The 25,201-nt window shown below is 39.7% G+C and overlaps 1 long non-coding RNA gene across 1 annotated transcript; it reads left to right on the top strand.

The window, feature by feature from the left end:
* Positions 1-21,763: 21,763 nt before the first annotated feature.
* Positions 21,764-24,987, top strand: LOC121455625. The gene is made up of 3 exons (XR_005975525.1): positions 21,764-21,811; positions 23,660-23,760; positions 24,822-24,987. It is a non-coding gene; the product is annotated as an uncharacterized LOC121455625 (long non-coding RNA).
* Positions 24,988-25,201: the final 214 nt, after the last annotated feature.

The raw sequence follows: 25,201 nt of genomic DNA, 5'->3' as shown, positions 1-25,201 counted from the left end.
ATATGTCTTATTAAACATTTCTTTATAAATATGTAGAGCTGGTTTTGAAGTTGGACTCTGGCTCAGTCCCTCTCCAATTCCAGCCTGTTAGTAAGAGAAAAACCCAGAGTTTCTGGAGTTTCTGTCTCATGTCAAGAGCCATGATATGGGACAGAAAGAAATATGAGTTTAGAAAACATCTTTGCTTTTCTTCATATCTATCATACTTTTCATTGAATATATCTATCATGCCTTTCATTGAATATATATATGTATGTCTATATATGTCTATATGATTAATGTTTAAGTTTTTCACAATGAACAATGAGTTTTTCCTGAAGTGACATTTGAAGTTTCCAGGAAGAAGATGGGGCCCCACAACAACAACTCTACCTGGTTGATATGACGTCATGATACTGATAGCGCTACTATAAGACCTGTTTTGGGTACCAGCTGCACAAGACGATCCCAACTTGGTTAGCTGAAATGGTGCACATCTTGTACAACATTCTGGCCAGACCTCCACAAAATACTCAGAGACTATTTGCAATTTTAAAAGACATTGATCTTGAAATTTAACCATCATTTTACTTTCACAGAATCCCCCAGAAAGAACGTCACCCCCATGACAGCTGGAAGTAATTCTAGAGGACAACGTCCCCTCTCCCAGTAAAGTTTGCCCCTGGGTTTAGGGACATCATTTAGGGGTTGGGAGGTTGGGGGAGGAATTTTATAAGCTTAGAGATCATTTTGGAAAAAAAAAGGAGGGAATGATGGGATAATAGATTTATAATTGTGAGTTAGTGGTTTTAGACAAATATATTGGTATCGATTCTTGTATATTGATACAAAGTTAAATTATGTTGACTATTGTATGCATGCATGTTTCTATCTCTGTTTAAAACATTTTTTATGTATTGACATATATTGTATTGATATATATATTGTATATATTTACCATATTGCAGTGTACATTTCTACCTCTGATTAAGATACTTATATAATGTTTGTGTATTGATATATATTTACCATATTGCAATGTATATTTGTACAGTGTTTATATTTGGAGGTCATTATCCTCATTTGTTACACAGTTGTTTATTGTCTTAGTCTTTAAGTTAGATAGATATTGAGAATTATATAGATAAATAGTCATCTAAGTTTGTCATTTATAATTAGACTAATCAGGTTCTCTAGATATATAGAGATTATACTCAGTATAGATAGATAATCTTCAACCTCTTCAAAGAGCTGTAGAAAATGGCCTTTAATCTAACTCAGAGTTTCGTGATAGTGAGACACACTTGCTCCTAGCAACACCACTCTATTCCCGAGAGAATGTTAAGCACCAAAGACACTCCACCTGGAGCCTTCCTTTTTGGCAGAACTGGCCTTTGGGCAAAGAAATGTCCATACCTCAACCACTGACAGAGATACAGAGTGTGCATCAATGGATAAAACAGGACTGTCATATCCTGCCAAGACAGGGTATGATAGTTTTGAAAAGTTCCTTGCCTTTAATAATGGTATGTCAGTTATGTTAGGCCTTAGCCAAAGTAGGTTGACTCAACATTGCAAACGAGAATTTGGGTGATTGCCCAGGTAGTCAGTTGTTTCTGTCAATTGTTGCACATTTTGGATATATCTCGTTTGTTAAGTAATATTTATTCCCTTCTCAGATCTTTGACGGAGTTGAAGATTATATAATTGTAGTTACTCTCTACATTATTTGGACTCCTTGAGATAGAATGTTTAGCAAAGCTTTTGTTCTCAATATTGTTTGATATATTTATTATTTGTTATTATTGTATATAGTTGTATTTAGTTTAGTTCTGTCTTATTTAGACAAAAGGAGGAGATGTAGGGATAAGTCCCGCCCCTTAGGGGGCATATTCTCCTAGGGCTAATGTTTACCTAAAAATCTGGCGAGTGTGCTTGCAGCACTTGCTTCTGCTTTCCTGGTCTCCGCGGGAACGGTGTTTCTGTAAGTCTATTTCTCCATTAAAGATATATATATATATATATATATATATATATATATATATATATTACAATCTGTCTACATTCGTTTACGCCGTTACACTCCAAACCATTTTCTCCGCTTCTGATGGTTAATTAGTGACCTTATACATACTTTCTTTCTGGTTTATGTACCATTTTTCCATATTTTTTCTATCGAGAGTCTAGTGTATCTTTCAAATGCTGATAGATTTGGGGAACTCACATATATAATGCACATGCTAAAGGGACAGTTGTCAGCTTGGAGGTGGTGTTCACTTACTTGCACTTTTCCTTGCTATTTGTTATTTAACTTAGCTATCAAACTCATGATTCTCCTTTTGCACAATTATGTATAATTCTGCGGTTTCTAGACCCTAGACATCTACCTCAATCTTAAAAAATGAATACTAAATAAATGTGCTTCCTGCCTGCTTGCCATCCCTATCTCTATGTGTTTGGGAGAGGAGGGAAATTGAGACAGTTTTCTGTATAACATCAGCCTGAACTGGAATTCAAGAGCTTATTGCTCAGACTTCCAAGTGGTGAGTATGCAGTCATCTAACACCATATTGGACTATGTACTTTCTACTTAACAAAATGAATATTAAACACACACACACACCACAGATAGCTCAGCAGTAAGAGCATTGGATGCTCCTTCAGACGACCTTATTTGACTGGATGTTGGCTCACCACTGTCTGTAACTCTAGTTGTAGGAGATACAACTCCCTCTTCTGGCTCTGAAGAAATCGTATGCACCTGGGACAGGCATACATGAAGGCAAAACACTCACATTCATAAAAATGAAAATAAATCTAAGAAGCTAGAAATGGCTCAATGGTTAAGAGCACTGGCTCCTCTTCCAGAGGTCATGAGTTCAATTCCCAGCACCTGCATGGTAACTCACAACCATGGAATCTGATGCCCTCTTCTGGTGTGCAGAAATACATGTTGTCTTAGTTAGGGTTTTATTGCTGTGAAGAGACATCATGACCACAGCAACGCTTATAAAGGAAAACGTTTAACTGGGGCTGGCTTATGGTTCAGAGGTTTAGTCCATTGTCATCATGGCAGGAAGCACAGCAGTGTGCAAGCATACGTGGTGCTAGAGAAGGAGCCAAGAGTCCTACATACGGACTGGCAGGCAGCAGGAAGAGAGAGTGACACTGGACCTGGCTTGAGATTCTGAAACATTAAAGCCCACCCCTGTGACACACTTCCTAATGTCATAAACCTCCTAATAGTATCATTTCCTATAAGTCTATGGGGGCCACTTCCATTTAAATTACCACACACATAGACAAAACACCCATGTACATAAATACATGAATAAATAAATCTGTTAAAAAGTAACACTAAAAATCTAAATAAAATTTAAGACAGAATCTCACTATACAACATTAAAAAAAATCTAAACAAAATTTAAGGCAGGGTCTCACTGTGTAGCCCTGTCGGGTCTGGAACTTGATATGTCAACCAGGTTGGCATTGAACTCACAGAGATCTGCCTGCCTCTGCCTCCTAAGTGCTAGGGTTAAAGGTATTTGTCACCAAACCCAGCTAAATACAAGCTGGATGTATAAATATGTGTGTATATATATATGCATATATATACATATATACATATATATTAGCATATAAACACTATTCAGCAAGAGAATATGTGTCAGATATGACTCTAGACATTATCTTTTTATCCTTCCATATAAATACTTTTGGCAAAGAAATGTTTAAGACTGAAAATTATTTCTTAAAATGAAGAGATGTTGGTTAAAGAGTGTGTGGTGGTTTGAATAGGAACGGCCCCCAAGGGCTCATAAGTTTGTTTGCTTGGTCATTCGGGAGTGACACTACATGAGAGAAATTAGAAAGTGTGGAGGCTGTGTGTCACTCAGGAGACGGGGGCTTTGGGGTTTCAAAAGCCCACACCAGGTCAGTGATGTTCTCTCTTGCAGATGGCTGTGGATCTGGGAATAGAACTCCCAACTTTTCTAGGGTAGTCTGCCTGCATGCTGCAATGCTGCCCACCATGACTGCAATGGACTGTACCTCTGAAACTGCTCGCAAGCCCCAATTAAAGGCTGTCCTTTAAGCATTGGAGTTAAGTAATGAGAATTGCTGCGGTCAAGGTGTCTCTTCACAACGAAAGAGCACTGACTAAGACAGGGTACAAAAGTTCAGTTATTTGGGAAGAATAAATTTTAGAAGTCTAATGTATATCATTGTTACTGTAGTTAAAAGTACTCAACTGTATATGTGAAATTTGATGATAGATTTCATTTTATTTTATTTATATTTGGGTGCTTTAGAAATCTCTCTCTATTATACAACTCTGGCTGTCCTGGAACTCATTAAATAGACCAGGCTGACCTAGAACTCACAAAGAGCCAACTGCTGTCTCCTGAGTGCTGGGGATTAAAGGCTTGTGCCACTATGCCTAGTACACTTTTTAACAATCTATAACTAATTGCTTATCTTCAGTTTAAACATACGCACAGTTCCTAATGAAATAGAAGCAGCAATTAAAATTCTCCCAAGCCCCCTCCCCAACAAAATCAGGATGGTTAGTATAGATTTTTACTAGACTTTAAAAGAGATAATGTCGATACTCCTCAAATTTTCTTACAAAATAGAACCAGAGGTGATGCTGCCCAACTCTTTTCCTAGGTCACAGTTACCCTGATACCTAAACCACACAAAGATCCAAAAAATAGAGTTACAAACAAATTTTCCTTATGAACATAGACACAAACATACTTGTAAACCTAATCCAAGAACACTTCAAATATATATATATTCAAGTAGGCTTCATCCCAGAGATGCAGAGATGGTTCAACATAGGTAAATAAATAAATGTGATTCATCATATAAGCAAACTAAAAGACAAAAACCACATGGTCATCTCATTAGATGCAGAAAAGGCCTTGGACAAAATCCGGCAAAAATATCTCCATAATAAAAGTAACGGAGAGATTAGGTGTATAGGAGACATACCTTAACACAATAAAGGAAGTTTATAGCAAGACCATAGCCAACATCAACTTAAGTAGAGATAAACTCAAAGCAATTCCACCAAAATCAGGAACAAGACCATGTTGTTCACTCTCTTCAAACCTATCCAATACAGTACTTGTCTCTCCAAACCTATTCAATACAATACTTGAAGTCTTAGCTACAGCAATAAGATAACTGAAGGAAATCAAGGGGGTACAAATTGGGGAAAAAGGGCAAAGTATTTTTATTTGCAGATGATATAATAGTATATTTAAGCAACTCTAAAAATTCCACCAAGGAACTCCTACATTTATCAAAGTATCTGGATACAAAGTTAACTCCCAGAAATCAGTAGCCCCCTTATATGCAAATAATAAATAGACTGAGAAAGAAATCAGCAAAACAACATTTTCATCATAGCCTCAAGTGATATAAAATACCTTGTGATTACCCTAAACAAGCAAGTGGGAGACCTGTATAATTAGTATAATTACAAACTTTAGGACATCGAAAAAAGAAATTGAAGAAGATATCACAAGACAGGAAGATCTTTCATGTTCATGGATCAATAGGCTTAATATAGTAAAAATGGCCATCTCACCAAAAGAAGCCTACAGATTCAATGCAATCACCATCAAAGCTCCAACACAACTTTTCACATTCTTGAAAGGACAATTTTCAGCTTCATTTAGAAACATGAAAATCCCAGAATAGCTCAAGCAATCCTGAACACTGAAATAACTACAGGAGGCCTCACCATTCCTGATCTCAAGTTGTCCTACAAAGCAATGGTAATAAAGACCACACAGTATTGGCATAAAAACAGTTTGATCAATGGAATCAATCAAAGACCAAGACATAAATGCACACACCTGTGAACATCTGATTTTTAATAAAGAAGCTGGAAATATACACTGGAAAACAGAAAGCATCTGTTACAAATTGTGCTGGTCAAACCAGACAGCTGCATATAGAAGAATGCAAATAGATCCATACTTACCACCCTGCACAAAACTCAATTCCAGATGGATCAAAGACTTACACATAAGGCCAAATACACTGTATATGATAGTAGAGAAAGTGGAGAGTAGTCTTGAACTTATTGGCACAGGAGATGACTTTCTGAACAGAACACCAATACCATAGGCACTAAGATAAAATTCAAACATGGGGCCTCATGAAACTGAAAATATCAGCCGGGTGGTGGTGGTGCACGCCTTTAATCCCAGCACCAATTAGGGAGCTGACAGAGAAACCCTGTCTCGAAAAACCCAAAAAAAATCCTATGCAGCAAAGAACACCATCATTCGAAATGGCAACCTATTTAATGGGAAAAGTTTTTTTTTTTTTTACAAACTACACATCTGCTAGATGGCTAATATCCAAAATATATAAAGAATTCAAAAACCTGGACATCAGGAAAACAAATTTACCAATTAAAAAATGGAGTATAGATCTAAAGAGAGAATTCTCAAGAGGAAACTCAAATGGTTGAGAAAAACTTAGAGAAATGTTTAAGATCTTTAGTCATCAGGGAAATGTAAATCAAAATACTTGGAGATTTTATCCTACATCCGTCAGAGTGGCCAAGATCAATAAAACAAATGACAGCTCATATTGGCGAGGCTGTGGAGTAAGAGGAACACTCCTCCGTTGATGGGGGAGTACAAACATATACAGCCACTATCGAAATCAGTGTAGTGGCTCCTCAGGAAGCTGGGAACAGATCTACTTCAAGATTCAGCTATGCTATTCTTGGGCATATAATCAAAGAACTCTTCATTTTACTACAGAGACACATGTTCAACCATGTTCATTGCTGCTCTATTCACGATGGCCAGAAACTGGAAGCAACCTATATGTTCATCAATAGGTGGATGGATAAAGAAAATGTGGTAAATTACATAATCGAATATTGCTCAGCAATTAAAAAATGAAATAATGAAATTTGCAGATAAATGGATGGAGCTAGAAAAAAATGGGTCTTCAGTGAGGTAACTCAGACCCAGAAACACACATGTGGTATGTATTCACTTATACGTGGATGTTAGCTGTTAAGTCATTGATAAAGAAGCTATAATGTAAATAATCACAGAAGTTATATATATATTACGTATATGCATATGTACTTATACCTATCTATATACATATGTATATAATCTGTATGTGTCTATCTATATGTGAGTATATATAGACATACATAAATATGTGCACATATATAGGTATATATATGTATATACATATATACATGTATAGAATAAGGGACTATATATATTCTATACATATATATATGTATAGAATAAGGGACTATGGGACTAGGGATGGATCCCCCCAGGAAGAGGAAATAGAATACACATTCATGAATGCATGAGGTGTGGGGAGACTGGAATGGGAGGATAAAACAGGGAGCAGGTGGGATAAGGGGCTAGTGAGGGAACATGGGGAGGGACATCTAAAACTACGGGCCATTGGAGAGGTTGTATAAAAACTTAATACATGGGGCTGGAGAGATAGCTCAGCGGTTGGGAGCTCTGACTGCTCTTCCAGAGGACCAGGGTTCGATTCCCAGCACCCACATGGCAGCTCACAGCTGTCTGTGACTCCAGTTCCATGGGATCCAACACCCTCACACAGACATATATGAAAGCAAAAACACCAATGCACATGAAATAAATAAATTAAAAAAAACTTAATACAGTAGATGCTTCCTATAATATATACATATATGTAATCAATTCCAATGAAATTGTCACATAAGAAGGGAACAGAGTCCGAGCTGGACATCTCTCATCACCAAATGAAGTTTTCAATACTGGGAATCAGTTACATTTAATTGAGTTGTTGGCCAAAGGGGTTGTACGGGACCTCCCAAACAACACTGGCTATTGTCAAGGCTATTGGTTGCTCTCCAAAAGGCCTTATTGTTGAAGCCAACACCGACCTACACAAGCTCACTGAACATGGAGAAGTCACGTGCCTCCCTAGTGCCTTGACCCCTGCTGACCATTGTCAAAGGAGCAGCACATAATAACTAATATTCAAGATGTCAACCTAACAGAATGAAATTCACTGATGAGAAACCTCGTCAGGCAAAGCCATAGAGCAAAGACTCGGGAATATCTTATGCTTCTGTCTCTAACTCCACATGTGTTATTTCAAACTGTATCATACATAGTATGCTTATGTCATGATCGCATGCCAATCTACCAGGCATTTTTATCTGTGGGTGGTCAAGAAGATGACTCCTGGGGCTGGAGAGATGGCTCAGAGGTTGAGAGCATTGCCTGCTCTTCCAGACGTCCTGAGTTCAATTCCCAGCAACCACATGGTGGCTCACAGCCATCTGTAATGGGGTCTGGTGCCCTCTTCTGGCCTGAAGCCATACACACAGACAGAATATTGTATACATAATAAATAAACATTTTTTTTTAAAAAAAGATGACTCCTCCTTAATTGTATTATCTAACTGATATCAATAATGTTATCTTTTTTGCTGTTTGTTTTGTTTTTTTTTTTTTGAGACAAGGTTTCTCTGTAGCTTTGGTACCTTTCCTGGAATTAGCTCATGAATACCAGGCTGGCCTCAAACTCACAGAGATCCGCCTGCCTCTAAGGCATGCACCACCACTGTCCAGCTTAATAATGTTATCTTATATAAAATTTTGATGAATAAAATGAATACAAAGAAGTGCTACATATGTCAGAGGTTATAAGTTCCCCCAAAGACCTGTTATAGATCACAGCTCAGGCTGACGCCAAAGAAATAGTGAAATTTTCCACAGCGGTCAGGACAGATGTGCACGATCAACTGATATAAAATTTCAAAGTAGCTTTAGATCAGACCAGGTACATTACTAATGGCTTTTAAGATGAACTATACTCAGAAAAGGCAACCCAATTCACAAGGACACATAACAAGCTGTCTGATCTGTTGGACTAAGGTGAAAAGTACAAAGCAGCCTAATTGTTGTGCAGTCTCTTTTGCTAGGTCTGGCGGAGAACCTAGGACAGTGATCAACTCTGCACGAATTCCTAACCTCAGTTTTATGATCTGGGTCTGTAACCTGAAGACCCAAGGTTCAGCCAACTACATGTTTTTTCATGTTGGGTCCTGAAATTTGTGCACGTGACAGGGAGCAAGTAACCGAAGTCTAGAAACAAAAACGCTTTGGTTTAGATACACCACAGGAAAAGGTTTTCTAACTGGCCAGGGCTACAGAACGTAATATGACTTCATAGACCCCAGAAAGCGTTAAAGGTTTTCTCTTTTATGCTCAAGCATTACACACAGGGCAGAAAAGCACATTTTAAGATTTAAAGCACTGTGTCTTGGGAAGTGCCGATTGAGCGGATACGAAGAAATTTATAGTACCCAGAGCTAAAGAATTTACAACACACCAAACAGGGTGCTCGGGAAGAAGAAAAAGACAAGGTCTCTTGAGTAAATTGGGAGCGGGGGATCTTGGGTGAGGATTAAAAGGGAGGGGAGAGGCAGGAAGGGAGCAGAGAAAAAATATATATATATAAAATAAATCAATCAGTTCAAAAAAACAAACAAACCAGGGTGCTCATGGAGTCCCAGTAAGCCCAGCTTTTATGACTGTTAATCACAAAATGTTAGTTTAATATGTTTATACACTCAGAAATATAAAGTACACAATTTCCTTATTTTTCTCATACCCTTTAATAGTTTAATTTTATATATAACTTCTTTAAAATCCTTTAAGTCTACTATTCTGGGAGCTGGAGAAATGACTCAGAAATTAAGTGTATTGGCTGCTCTCCCAGAGGTCCTGAGTTCAGTTAGTGACAACCACATGGTGTCTCACAACCATCTCTAATAAAATCTAGTGTCCTCTTCTGGTAAAGAGGGATACATACATGCAGAACACTATATACATAATAAATAAATCTTTTGGTTGTTGTTTTGTTTGTAGAGACAGGGTTTCTCTGTAGCTTTGGATCCTGTCTTGGAACTAGCTCTAGTAGACCAGGCTGACCTTGAACTCACAAAGATCCACCTGCCTCTGCCTCCGTAGTGCTGGGGTTAAAGGCGTGTGCCACCACCACCCGGCAAATAAATAAATAAATAAATAAATAAATAAATAAATCTTTTTTAAAAAAGGAACTACCTCTCTAGATAGTTAACAAAATGATTCTTTGCAGCTGCAAGTTACAAACCACCAATTAGGGAGCTGGCTGAGAAAAAAAAAATGTTCCTTTCTTGCTATGTGACAAGTTATTTAGATTTATAGCATGTGAGCTGTCTGTTTTTAATCATTTACTTAAGAAATGAAATGCGACCTTTTGTGTGACTCCTGTATTGTCTGAAAGATTTTGTGGGTATTTACACTGTGAAGAACAAAGAAAGATGAGAACACCATGAGAGAAGGAGTTACAATGGGCTAGAAGGATAACATCAGGTATAAGAGAATTCAAAGGGAAAAAAACTAAGAGGAAAGATAGAGTCAGAATGAGAAAATAGAGAACATCACGAGAAAAACATGAGAGAATCAAGAAGGAATCCCTCAGGAAAATGTACGAGTGGTTTTTCCCCCTTAACCCCCTCAGATAAAATGTCTTAGTTTGCACCACACTGTGGACTTTCCCTTTGAGCCTTTCTGCAGCCTGGAAGCTGGTTCTCCCAGGCAGCGTTAACGGTACTCTGCAAGCTAATAGAAGAGAAAGGTAAATACCAACCCAGCTATTATACCCTTTGACCTGCAATGTTGTCCCGCCTTCAAGATATGCTGGTACAATAGTGGCCCAAAGCTCGTGGGAGGAACCAACCAAGATCTGATTTAAGGTGCACTCCACTGGCACTCCTTGGGTGGCCAAGAACCTGAGACTAGATAGATAGTCCATGGACCTACGGGAAAACCAAATACTATTGTCTGCTAAAGGAACGTAGCAGTAAAATGACTCCTAAAGGCATTCTGACATTCACAGATCAGTGCCTTGCTCCGTCGTTGTCAGAGAAGTCTCCTCTTGCAGCAGATAGGAACAAATAGAGACTGCAACTGGACAAGTGCAAAGCATGAGAGACTTTGGAAAACTCCTAAGTCCATCCATAAAAGGTGCGTCTCCGCCAAATCTCTCCTCTCGGGGCTCAGGGAACTCCAAAGAGGAGGTGGAAAGTGTGTAAGATCCAAAGGGGATAGAGGACAGCAGGAGACAAGGCCTTCTAAACCAGCAGTTTTCAGCCTGTGTATTGAGACCCCTTTGGGGCAGGGGACCATTGGAAAACATATATTATGATTCATTTTTGTCTTTTCCAAAAGCTGAGGACCGAACCCAGGGCCTTGTGCTTGCTAGGCCTGTGTGTTTTCTACTGAGAGACAGAAAAGGTGTGGGTCACATGGGATAGGAGAAGGGGAAGAATTGATAAAAGTCGGGGAGAGGAAACAATAATTACAATATATTATATGAAAAAATCTATTTTCAGTAAAAGAAACATTGCTTATCTTTTATTACTATTATTTATTTATTTATTTATTTATTTTTGAGGCATGGTCTTATGTAGCTAGGCTTCTCTTGAATAAGATATGTAATTAAGAACGTCCTTGAACTTCTGATTGTCCCAGTTATACTTCCTAAGAATTGGCATTATAGGTGTGTGCCATCATGCGCAGTTATGTGCAGTTCTAGGAACTTAATCCAGGGCCTCTTCACACTAGGCGAACACTTCTACCAACCGAGCCGGATCCCTAGCCCCTCGATTTATTTTTGCATTGGTGTATTATCTCACCCAGGGCCTTCTGCAGGCCAGGAAAGTTATGCACCACTGAACTACATCCTCACTAGACCTTAAATCTCTCCCTCTCTCTCTCTTTTTTTTTATTCTTTTTTTAATTTATTTATTTATTAAAGATTTCTGTCTCTTCCCCGCCACCGCCTCCCATTTCCCTCCCCCTCCCCCAATTGAGTCCCCCCCCCAGCCCGAAAAGCAATCAGGGTTCCCTGTCCTGTGGGAAGTCCAAGGAACTCCCACCTCCATCCAGGTCTAGTAAGTTGAGCATCCAAACTGCCTAGGCTCCCACAAAGCCAGTGCGTGCAGTAGGATCAGAAACACATTGCCATTGTTCTTGAGTTCTCAGTAGTCCTCATTGTTCCCTCTCTCTCTCATACACACACACAGAGAGAGAGAGAGAGAGAGAGAGAGAGAGAGAGAGAGAGAGAGAGTAAATATAAGAGATGATGGTAAAAGGGTTATAGTAATCATTTCACAATATATCTGTATTCCTAAACATCACATTATATACCTTGAATAAACACATTTTCCTTCTTTCTGTGCTGGGGATTGACTATGCTCAGCAAGAGAGCTCTACCACTGAGCTAAACCCCTAGTTCATCTGCCAATCATACTTCCATAAAAGTAGAAAAAGTAGATTTTTCACTACTAAAACACATTTATTTTTTTAAAAAATGCAGGATTAGGGACCAGTGAATGAAGAACACCCACATGCCTGCCCAGGGTCACTTGCCGTGGGTCGGGAGGAGGAACCACTGGCAGTCAGACACCATTATGGTGAGCCAATATATATTGGTGTATGGAAAAGAGACAGAGGCAGAATGGCTCATGTCCTGTGAAGAGAGGCAGATATGAAGAGGCAAAGGCAGTAAGGAACAAGTTGATGTGGATAACCTGCTTGCCCCTTGGACCATGTTGACGTCTGGGTCTGGGCTTCTGCCAAGGACCATGTCTTGGTCAATGGCCCTGCTACAGCTGTGGTCTGTGTTGATGTCTGTGGTTCCTATTATAACCGAAGGAAGTGAGGATACCCGGAGTCTGGGGTGTCACATTGATGCCCAAGAGCCATGCCACTGCAGGGGCCACCCTGAACTACCAGAGGCCATGGAGGCTTCTAGGCCTGAGCTGCAGCTGAGGGTCATGTCTAGGTTCACAGTCTTACCGCAGCCAGGGTACGTGTTGATATCCACTGTGCCTGTTGCCACTGAGGGTCTGGGCCCCTACCTGGGGCCATGTCGGTGTCCAAGGGCCACCCTGCCACTGGAGCAATGCTGATCTGAGAGACCTGCACTGCCATCTAGGGCCATGGTGACATCCTGGCCCAGGCTGCTGCCAAAAACCTTGTCTGGGTCCATGGTCCCTGCTCCGCTGGGGTCTGTGTTGATGTCCATGGCCCATGTTGCCACCAAAGGCCACAGAATGCCTGAAGGAGCAAAACAAACTCCATTTTGAAAAAGAACTCCATTTTAGACAGGACCTAACTAGGGGGCTGAATGCAGTCCAGCAAAGTCATAAACACTCCCAAGAAACTGTCTGCCCTGGTCAAAGTGAACCACCAGGGTACTCAAACGACATCTGTTTACATCTGCTTGCTTCAAACGTCCTTGTAGGTACCCGATTAACCACTGTTTGCTCCTGTGGTTAGCACAGGGTCTGCAGATGTCTGGAGGACATAACCAGGGGGTTGTTGCTATCCCCCTTAGATACTTACAGCCTATCAGGAACTAACAGCTGAGCTTTACCTCACCTTTAGCCAATTGTGATGTAGAAAGAATTTTGTATTTTGAGGTTTTTGGCTTTATCAGCCCCTTACAATAGTAGACGGGGTCCTTCTCCCTCCATCTGCTGTGTCAGACTGTGAGGCAGAGGACCCATGCTAGCCTGTACTTAATAAACGAAACCTTGCTTTTGCATTTGGAAGTGTGGCTCCATTGTGGTCTAATTGGGGTCCTTAGACTCAGGCACAACAATGCCCAGATTTTGGGCCACCACCTGTGGCCATGTTGGGGTCCCAGGAATGTGTAGCTGCTGGGGTCATGCCGATCTGAGTGGCCTGTGTTGCTGGACCTGTGGTGTCATCTGGGTCCCTAGCTACTGCTGAAGACCCATGTTTGGGTCCATGGTCCTACTGCAGCCAGGGCTTGCATTGATGTCCATGGCTTCTGTTACCACTGAGAGCACTGCAAATGCCTGAGGTCTAGGCAGACATCTGAGGCCATGGTGGTGACCAAAGGTCATGCTGCAACCAGGGCCATATGGGATGTGGGTAGCCTTAGCTTCCTACCTGATGTCATCTGGTCCTGAGTTGCTGCCGATGACTATGTCTGTGGCCCTACCATATCCAGGATCCAAGATGATTTCTCTAACTTGTTGCCACCAAACCCTGTGAAGATGCCAGGGGTCTGGGTCAACACTTTGGGCCGCATTGGTACCTGAGGGTCAGGCTGCCACAGGGGCCCTACAGACGGGGGGGGGGGGGGGGGCTGCACTGCCACTCAAGACCATAGGGCTGTCTGGGCCCAAGCTGTGGCCAGGGTTCACGTCTTGGTTCGTAGCCCTATTGTGGTTCCTGTTACCATTGAAGGTTGTGTGGCTACCTGGGATCTGGGCTGCTACCTGGGGCCATGTTGGAGTCTGGGGACTGTTATACCTACATTATGGGGACTCTCAAAAGACCACCACAGAGACTGAACCCTGTATGTAAAAGCAATGAGCCTTTATTCAAGTTCGAACTTGAACTCTCTGTGTGTCCAGTGCATTGGCGTGATCAGAGAGCCTCGAGCTCAGTTGGGGTGGTGTATATATATATATATATATATATATATATATATATATATATATATATATATATATAATAGCAGAGGTTGGGGTGAGGGATTTCAAAGGTTCAGGACCCCTGATTGGCTGACATTTGTCTAGAAGTGCCCTGGTAAAAGGGGATGGGTGTGTGTTGGACTAAGGGACATCAGGTGATCCTATCTATAATGGGTGAAATGTTAGGATTTCCTTTAGGTACTTTCCCCTTGGATGGTCCATTCTGGTTGGTGCCAGAGTAGTCTCAGATTCTGGTCTTTCCTGGAACAAGGTAATCTGAAACTCAGGTCTCTCTGGAGTTTGTTGCGGCTGGGCTCATTCTGATAAGAGGCCTGCAATACCAACCTGGGCATGGTGACAACTGGAACCAAGCTGCTGCTACTGGCCGTGTCTGGCTTTGTGGCTTAGATGCAGCTGGGGTCTGTGTTGATGTCCGTTGCCTGTGTTACCACAATGGCCCATGTGAACCATGTGTTGAACCATGTGTTGAACTGTGTGTTAAAGTACAAGGACTTTAGGCCTGGTGGTGGTGGCACACACCTTTAATCCCAGCACTAGGGAGGCAGAAGCAGGTGGATCTCTGTGAGTTCAAGGCCAGCCTGGTCTACAAGAGCTAGTTCCAGGACAGGCTCCAAAGCTACAGAGAAACTCTGTCTCAAAAAACCAAAAACCAAAAACCAAAAAAAAAAAAAAAAAAAAAAGGAGACAAGGCACAAACATTCCTCAACCCCCTATACTTCCTGGTCTTCCTGCAGGGGCTACTCTCCCCTGCTACTGCCTCTCTCTTCCTATCCCAACCCAGCTTGCACCCAGGAAACCCCTCCCTTCTTCCTCCCCTCTTTGGGGCCATAAGATCCCCCAACCAGCTCAGCCTGTTTGGGTGCTGGGACCGGGTGGTGAGTGCAACTGGGCGGGCCTTTTGTCTGAGAGGTCCCTGGCCAGCAAGGGGATCCGATCCTGTACCAGAAGATCCATCAGAGGAGTGAATGAGTTCCTGACCCGCCGCAGCAGCCCGAGACACGCAGCACAGACATTCCTAAGGGGAAACGAGCATTCTCACGACTGTTGGGAGCAGCGGTTGGAGAAGAGTCTACTCTGGAGTGAAGAAGGCGCCATAGGCCTCCGAGGACCTTTCGCTTTCCTTTCCCCTTCTCTCAGCCCTCCGTGACCCCGCTGGCCCCGCCTACCCTGGTCCACGTGCTCCTGTCCTGGATCCCCATCTAATTAGGGGTTTGTGGATGGAGAGATGAATGAATGGGAACGTCGCGGGAGGGCGCTGGGCTGCTGGCCCACCCAGCACATTATCTCCTGCTAAGGTCCATTCAGACCTTCTGGGGTTCGAGTGCGCCAGATGATGATGACAATACGAAGTCGGGGGGAGAGGGTGGAAAAATGGTGGCGCTGCCAGGCAGGTCTCTTGGATATGCTCCCAGGCTTTGAGTCGCCTGGGAACAAAGTTATTGCTTCCGATTTTTATTCTTGGCCTTGGACTTGTTTTGAGGTAATCGGCAGTTCCAGGCCCAAGGCTTCTGAGAGTTTCAGTCCTTAGATTGGAAATAACACTGTGAAGATGAACCCTAGGGCAGCATTTACACCGTAAGGAAATGACCGTGCAGTCTGATTCGCTTGGGTGAAATAACGTGTTGTTAGTCCTGGAAGTAACTTTTAGTGGAGAGGGGAGGTGTTAGTGTAATGCCCCAATTTGAAGTGAATGAATCATTTTAAAATGGATTTTAAAGGCGTGCGCCACCACCGCCCGGAAGAGAAACCCTGTCTCGAAAAACAAAAAAAAAAAAAAAGGATTTTTTTTTCTGGTCGTTGGTGGCATAAGCCTTTTATCCCACCACTTCCGAGGCATTTGGTCTACACTGTGAGTTCCAGAACAGCCAGGGATACACAGAGAAACCCTGTCATCACAAAAGCAAGCAAAATTTTGTATTTGATGCCCCTTAAGATTTTAAACGGTCTTTTGAATTTCTGGGACTGTTTAGCTGGATTCTTGGATTTCTACTCAGAGTCTGGGCACCAATGACACTGAAGGGAATTATATTTGCATGTGTACTTCTCCCAGGGAGATGCTCTTAGTTCACCATAGCTTTGCAGATTCTGTTGTTGTAACTTGGAGTCACATTTCCCCTATAGGTGTTTTTTCTATTTATGGGTCCTAAAGATGAGAATTTAAAACCCAGATGAAATTGACTTTTGAGTCGCTATAAGCGTGAATGTGATAATACCTATGGTATAAAATAAGTGGTATTTTTGTTTATCAGATGAGAAAAGTGAATCTTCTAGATAGAGCCTGGGGTAGAACTGTGATCTGGTTCCAGAAAGAGCCTTTTCTATACACCTTGCCCTGTCACATGTTTTTTTTTTTAAATTTGACAATTTTACATATTGTAAAATATCAATAATTTCTGTCTTTCTCAATTTTATTCTTCATTCATTTTCCTTTCTGTTCATGTTGTAGTTTTTATTGTCTTTTAAGACTATTACCTTCAGTCTGCTTTTCATTGTCTTAACTGAAGTTAGAATCAGAATTACATCTGTGTCAAGTACACTTGCCTGATGTATCTGATGACCTGAAATATGTAGTTAGAAAAAGAAGACACTGAATTATAGACTTAATGTCTGCAGTTGGAAAGCGCATACTATTATAGACTGTACTTTACCTCTAATGTGTAACGTAGAGTAGGTTGGAGGTTTTGTCATTTGCTTGTGGCATTTGACTGTCATTTTGACTGTTTTGAGTGTATTTATTACTAACTAGGAGTCAGATAAAGAATATTTAATTAAGTTCCTTTTTTTTGGTAATAATGTTCTTGATAGGGGAAATCAGTGACTAATGCTGCCTTCCATGTGTGCATTTGTGTAATAGCACAGTAGATAGATGGAAGTTTATCATAAAAAGGGAAAATTAATGTTATCTTTATAATTTTTTTCCAAAAGATACAGATTTGCCCTTATGGCTTGTATAGAAAGTAATTTTGCTTTAGGGTGTTGTTGATAATATTTTAATCATGGCAGCAGTTTATAATTGGGAAAAGTGATTTCCCTATAGTATTTTATTTCATCCTTATCAAGTTTCATGTCAGGTTATGTGATAGCCATTAAATACCTAGGGAATTTGGAATAAGAATATATTATTTAGTTGACAGTTCTTAAACAACTGTATTTTTCCTTCCTACCAGGAAGTGTTTGATGATTCATCACCTGGAAAGCAAAAAGAAATTCAAGAACCAGATCCTACATATGAAGAAAAAATGGTATGTTTTAGATATGTGAATAGCATTTATGATGAACCTTCGTAAAAAAGATTTTAAATGTATTCATTAGTTTACATATACAGGTGTCTCTAATTGTGCTGTAAAACATAACAAATTGTGGCTCTTTTTAGATGAACATAACTCTAAGGTGATAGTAGAGAGCACTTTTACCCACTGTAGTTCAGATTGTGATACTAATATATTAATATAGAGCTTCAGTCCTCTGACTAAAGTTTATTTCATTGCTGCTGATCTCACGTGTATGTATTATTCCCTGAAAATCTTTACCCTGAGAGACCTTTTTTTAAAAAAAAATAATGATCATAATTGACTTTCTTAAATTAAAGGTGTGTGCTACCATACCTAACTTGTTTCTCTTCATGTAAATAGATTATCGTGTCTTTAAAACATCCCTTACTGAAAGACTTGAGAGTTCATTATTAGTAAACTTGTTTTCAAATATATTCACTCTCTTGATGTGACAACAGGAAATATTCAAAGGGATAGCTAACAAATTTGAGACTGAGGAGATCCATCCAGAGGGGTCATTGTCAACAACTTTACAAACTGGTCTCCCTGCTGGCACATAGTGTGATGTCATTTCTGGAGATAAAATTTATGGCAATTGAATCGGAATTAAAGTCTATGTTTCTGGTGATGGCACTGCACAATTTTCTATTAGTAACAGGGCTGGAGATCCATTTATTGTAATCCATGTTGAATCAAAACTATAACATGTAAAATAAATTCATACTGAGAGCATTAAAAAAAAGAAAAGTATTTGATAAGTGAATTTCAGACCTGGTACCCTTTTAAAATTTGGCATCAGTTTGAGTAACCAGTATGTTTTCTTTTGAATACATTCCCTTGTACAATGTTTTTCTTGTTTGTTTTGTTTTTATGTTGTATTTAAAAATCTTGTTACTGTTATCTTATTAGAGGATAATGAACATAAAATGTTAGTTTTGGAAATACATGAACTCATTTAAGCATGTCTGTAGGCATGATGTATTTCCTGTCATTCCCCTTAACCCACTCCCACTCTCCTCTTTAAGTCACTAACTGCACTTGATAGGTTCGTATATTCAGCCTGTGTTTGTCGGTGACTTGTCTTTGGGAGTCACAGTCACCTTGTTGCGTATTTCAGTAGTTTGTTCGATTCTTCAGTTCTTCATGCAGGCATATGTACATTATTTCTAAAGTTTAATAAAGTGTGTCTTAAATTTTGCAGCAAACTGACCGAGCAAATAGATTTGAGTATTTACTAAAGCAGACAGAGCTGTTTGCACATTTCATTCAGCCTGCTGCTCAGAAGACTCCAACCTCACCCTTAAAGATGAAACCAGGGCGCCCACGGGTAAAAAAGGATGAAAAACAGAATTTGCTCTCAATTGGCGAGTGAGTAGTAGTTTATATTTCATAGTTTAAACCAAATTTGCTTTTTAAATTATACTTTTTAAGGTTTTTATTTTATCTTCTGTGGCTTCACAGTTGTGGCCATCGGTGTCTCAGTATCTAAAAATATATACAATGACTTACTTTTAAACCATTAAATGCTTTCTTTGCTTTTATACCATTAAATGCTTTGTGAATTTTAACAGCCATGTTGCACATGGAATTAAGATGTTAAGCATTCCTTAGAGGGGTTAAAAATGCAGAGGTTAGCCAGTTGTGGTGGCACACACCAGTAGGATTTGCTGAAGGAGGCAGAGGCAGGAGGATCACGAGTTTGAGGCTAGCCTTAATAAAGAAAATTAAAAAAATCAGAGGTTAAGTGTGTTAGTCACCAGTACATAGAAATGCTTGGTCCACGCTTGAACGTGAAGCTGTTGTATATTTTTGTCTTCCAAAAACCATAACTACGTTTGAGGGTATGTTTGTATTTTGTGTTGGTACTAGAGATTGAATGTAGGGCTTCATGCTTGCTGGATGAGCATCCTACCACCAGCTTATAGAATCCAACCAATTTTTCCACTTTTTAAAACTTTGAGACAGGGTTTTTCACTGAGTTGTCAGAGTTGGACTGAAGGTCTTTCTCTGTCGGCTCTCTAAGTAGCTAGCATCGCAAGTGCATATCCCCAGCCTTGTTAGTAAGGGCATTTGAGCTGATGTGTGCACTGTTTGTTTAAAATGTTTGCTGCATACTTAGCGGGCTGCTTATATGTTGAAGTGTCACACATGCCGTCCTTCAGTGTTTTTTGGTAATTCATTGTACGTACTGAATATACAGATTTTTCAAGATTTTTGTGCTAGTATGTTAATATTTTAAGGGTAGCCTCTACTATAATTCCTGATCTGATAAATGAAGTATGTAAATTAATTATCATATGTAAGATTGTTTTAAAGAGATTATATGTTTGTCAATGTGAAAATTGCTAAGTGATTAGTTAAAACAGAAAAGTATGATGTTCATCTGGAGGGAATAAGCATCATATTAGTTTTATTTGGAGTATTGTGTTGTTCCAGTATATTTTATTATTACCAATTATGTATATCCAAAGTGCTATTTTTATATTAAAACATAAAATTCTTTTCAAGCCAGGTGGCAGTGGTACAAGGCTTTAATCCCAGCACTAGGGAGGCAAATCTCTGAGTTCTAGGAAAGCCAGGGCTACACAGAAACTCTGTCTCTAAAACCAAAAAAAGAAAGAAAACTTTTTAAGAGACAACTTTGTACTTTAGATATATTTTAACTGTTCCAGATGTGAGATCTTGTTAGCTATTTAAGTATATCAATGTCCTGGAATTACTGCAATAAGCATTATTGTGTTGTGGGATAATCGATGTATGGTATGAGAAGAAATGCTTCTGCTCTTTCTGTTATTCTGTAAAATAGAGATGGTTCGCAGGAATACGCAGTAGGTTACTGAGTTTTGTGTGTTTACTAAATTGTGTCATTGGAAAATAAGATTGAGATCTCTCTCTCTCTCTCTCTCTCTCTCTCTCTCTCTCTCTCTCTCTCTGTCTTGTAAGCATCAAACCCCAGGCCTTGGCACTCTATCACAAACAGATATATATTTTAGTCCCCTTTCTCTTTTTAGTTTTCTCTTTTTGGGTTTGGGTGTGTATTACTTGAGACATCTTAGTGTGCATAGTTCAGACTGCCCTCAAGTTGAGTCTTTCTCTCCCTGGAATGTAGGAATTATAGCTGTGGCCAACTAACACCGGGCATTTGCTTATCTCTGCCTCCTCAGTGTCTGGATTGCAAGCTCCAGCTGCATTTTGCTTTTATTTTGATGGGGAGATGGGTTTGAATTCATATCTTGTAAGGCAAGCTCTTTGCTGACTAATCTCCAAAGAAATCTTTGGTCCTTATTTCTTAGCTTTAGTCATACTTATGATTTTAAAAGTGTCATTTCTAGAATTTTTCTCTTGGCAAAAAGACACGAAAAGGCAAGTTACAAAATTTTTGGCTGTGTGTGTGTATATATATATATTCTTGAAATTATTATCATGTTTATTAAATTCTTCTGTGTATGTATTTAAAATTTTTTGTTTGATTCCTTCCTCCTTTTCCCCTTGAGACAAAGTTTCTCTGTGGCCCTGGTTGTCCTGGAACTCACTATATCTCTAAATCTGGCTGGTCCCAGATTTAGAGATTAGCCTGCCTCTTAATTTATATTTTATTCATAGTTTAGCTAGCCACATGAATATTTAAGGTTTAAATTTACTAGTAAATTTTCTGCTGATCACTTTTTGGGCTCACTGTTTTTCAACTTTATTTTCTTAAAATCTTTTGAGGTACACAGTCTCTAACCTAGGACTTCTACTCATGCTAGACAAGTGCTCTATCACTGTGCCACATCTGTGGCTTAACTTAGATGCCTGTTAAGATTGTTGTGATATCATCATTTGTCTGCTGTATTGAAATTAAATTCATTATTAGTTGATTTTTTTCATTTTGACAGCTACCGACACCGTCGGACAGAGCAAGAGGAGGATGAAGAACTATTAACAGAAAGCTCTAAAGCAACTAATGTCTGTACTCGATTTGAAGATTCTCCATCATGTATGTTAAATTCATTGAATCATTTGATCTTCCCACCCCACTCCCTAACCCCCACCGAGGATAGTGTTTCTCTGTAACAGCTCTGACTGTCCTGGAACAGTCAAATAACAACAACAACAACAAAAGGCTGTCCTCCAACTCACAGAGATACACCTGCCTCTGCTTCCCAGGTGCTGGGATTAAAGGTGTGCACCACTACTGCCCGGCTGAATCATTTGATTTTTTTTTTCAAAGGGATTGATGTTTAAATTTGCTTTACCAATAATTTATAAATTCTTAGTAATCTTGGATAGCCATAGGGTGTGAATAATTTAGGGTTGTTTGATCTGAGATGTTACCATGTCGACTGGGCTTAGAGCTATAGAGCTATAGAGTGCTTCGAGTGCTCATAGCGTTTGCAAAGCCTTGGCTTTGATCCCTAGAGCTGAGAGAGGATAGTGTGTGCTATATTTCAGAAGTATATGAAAATGCTGTTTATTTACATGTTCTAAGGAAAATACAAAATGGAATGGTTTTGCCTCATATTTTTCCCAAATAAGAAAACTACTTTGGGGGGGGGGGGGGGGAATCAAGAAAAAAATTTATTTGCTGATGTTTTCACATAAATTAATCATTTTTGAAATATATTAGTGTTTTTCCATAAGAAGACATTTAGCCAGGTTAGTTTTACTTGTACACATCTTGATTTCTGATAGGATTAGAGGCTTCTGCAATCTTCACTGCAGCCTAGCTTTTCTGCAGCTCCTGTTCAGATGAGTATTCATTGTGAACAATAGCAGAATTTTGGTTGGACTCTTGGTTAGTTAGAATGTTAAGGAGTTTACTCACTCTTTGCTTTTCCCCTTTGTCTTATGAAGCGCCCAGTTTCTTGTTTCTTTTTCTTTTCTTTATCTTTTCTTTTGAGGCAGGGTTTCTCTGTGTAGCACTGGCTATCCTGGAACTCACTGTGTAGACCAGGCTGGCCTTGAACTCACAGAAATCTGCCTTCCCAGTGCTGGGATCAAAGGCTGAGTTCTACTTTTCAAATCAAGCTAGAGGCTAGAGACCGTGTCTGACAAGGTGGAAAGGAAATTACAGATTACTTCTTTTTCACGTTCATTCATTGCAACTAGTGTATCCGGTCCTGGTTGATTAGCTTTTCTCTTTTTTTAAGATTTATTTATTATGCATACAACATTCTGCCATACAACATGGCACCTCTGTGGTGCCAGAAGAGGGCACCAGATCGCAGTATAGCCGGCTGTGAGCCACCAGGTGGTTGTTGGGAATTGAAATGAGGACTCTGGAAGAACAACCAGTGCTCTTAACCTGAGCCTTCGCTCCAGTCCCAGCTGTTCATACTTAAGCAGTGATTTATCCAGTGAAGTAAAGCAAGTAATATATACTAAAAGACATAAGATCTCTCAGAAAAAGAACTTAAGAAATTAGGAAGAGTGGACTTGGAGAAAGAATTCTCTGTTTTTATTCCACCATGAGAACCTCTATCTGATCTTTAAGAAGGACAAAAACATTTGGTTATAAACATTGTGCTAGCATTAAAAAGAGAGGTACAGAGGCCAGAGGTGATCGAAGGCCAGTGTGTTTTAACATTGGTTGAGTGATTTTGATGAGGACTCTGATGCCAACAGTCATAATTTATTATCAGTTATTTGTATCCAACTACTCCTGCTTCAGTTCTGATTTAATAGGCTACTTTTAATGATGGTAACCTTTCATAATCCCCATAGTACACATGTCTTGAAAAAAATAGACACTTAAAGGTCCCAGGTAAATCTCTAGAATCAGATAAAAGGGACCTGACCTGTTTTGTATTTTTTGTTTAAATTGAACTTGTTTTGTTGTTCTTAGATGTAAAATGGGGTAAACTGAGAGATTATCAGGTCCGAGGATTGAATTGGCTCATCTCTCTGTATGAAAATGGCATCAATGGTATCCTTGCAGATGAAATGGTATGCATTTGGTTATTTTGAAGCTTGAAGGGGGTTTTTTTTGGTTGTTTTGCTTTTGTAACTTATAATAGGTTGCCATTAAATTTATAGCAGTCAAGAGAATAGTTTTGATGATTACAACTAAATTTTTCTTGAAGTGTTATAAGCAACTTGCCTTAGCTGTATAAGTGATGTCTTCACATGTGAAGAATTATTATCTTGCTGGGCGGTGGTTGGTGCACACGCCTTTAATCTCAGCACTCGGGAGGCAGAGGCAGGGGGGATGTTTGTGGATTCGGGGCCAGCCAGGTCTACAAGAGCTAGTTCTAGGACAGGCTTCAAAGCTACTGAGAAACCCCATCATGAACCACCTCCCCCCCCAAAAAAAATTACAAAAAGGATTATAAACTCTGTAAGTAGAGTACATTTTAAAATAATATGTTTTGAGAAGTTCTTTTGCTATTTTATTTATTTGTTTGTTTGTTTGTTTGTTTGTTTTGAGGCAGGGTTTCTCTGTATAGCCTTGACTCTCTGGGAACTCAGTATGTAGACCATACTGGCCTGGAACTCACAGAGATCCACCTGCCTCTGCTTCCTGAGTGCTGGGTATAAGGTGTGCACCACCGCTTAACAGCTTCTTTAGTTTTGTAGTGAAGCAATTTGGCTGTTTCTCTTGAGTTTTATGAACAGTTAACAGAGCTCTATTTCATAAAACGTTGTATCTTCTGTTCACTACTTACTAGTTACATAGTGAATATTTTTACCTTTCTCAATTGCTTAAACAATTGGTTGGAGAAAGTAAGGAGTCAAAAGAGATACTCAGTTCTGCCTCTGATAGTTTGGGAATATCCCATGTTCTGAGCCTTGGAGGGGTGGTGTTGATACCGTCTTTTACCGACTTACATGACCTAACTCTGTTAACTGTCGTGCACATTAAGCTCTTGTCATGTTGTCCCAGATGTAGCATTTCTTTTCAATGTTCTGTGCATGATGGGGGTGGCTGTAATATGGAAAGCATTGTTTAATGGTTAATTTAATTGATGTAATTCATTGATTTAATGTTTAATTATGAATTTTCTCAGGGTTTGGGAAAGACACTTCAAACAATTTCTCTCCTTGGGTACATGAAACACTATAGAAATATTCCTGGTCCTCATATGGTTTTGGTTCCCAAGTCTACATTGCACAACTGGATGAGTGAATTCAAGAGATGGGTGCCAACACTTAGATCTGTTTGCTTGATAGGAGATAAAGAGCAATGAGTAAGTTTTTATACCATAAAGATGAAATAGCCAGAGAAGGGATAATAAAGAAAGGGAAAGGGTCTTCACAACTATTAGTGATTTCTAGCAGTAATACTGCTTTTGTGGTTAAGAATTGTATGGGAAGGCTTTAAAGACATAGAAAGCTCTAAGAATGTAATTTATTTTCAGTTTCTTTCTCCCTTCGGAAGTGATTTTAT

Source organism: Microtus oregoni, unplaced genomic scaffold, assembly GCF_018167655.1.
Source record: "Microtus oregoni isolate MIOR12 unplaced genomic scaffold, Mior012 000014F_ref0000157, whole genome shotgun sequence".
Lineage (NCBI taxonomy): Eukaryota > Metazoa > Chordata > Mammalia > Rodentia > Cricetidae > Microtus > Microtus oregoni.
The sequence above is the reverse complement of the archived record's forward strand: the minus strand, read 5'-3'. Positions and strand labels throughout refer to the sequence as shown.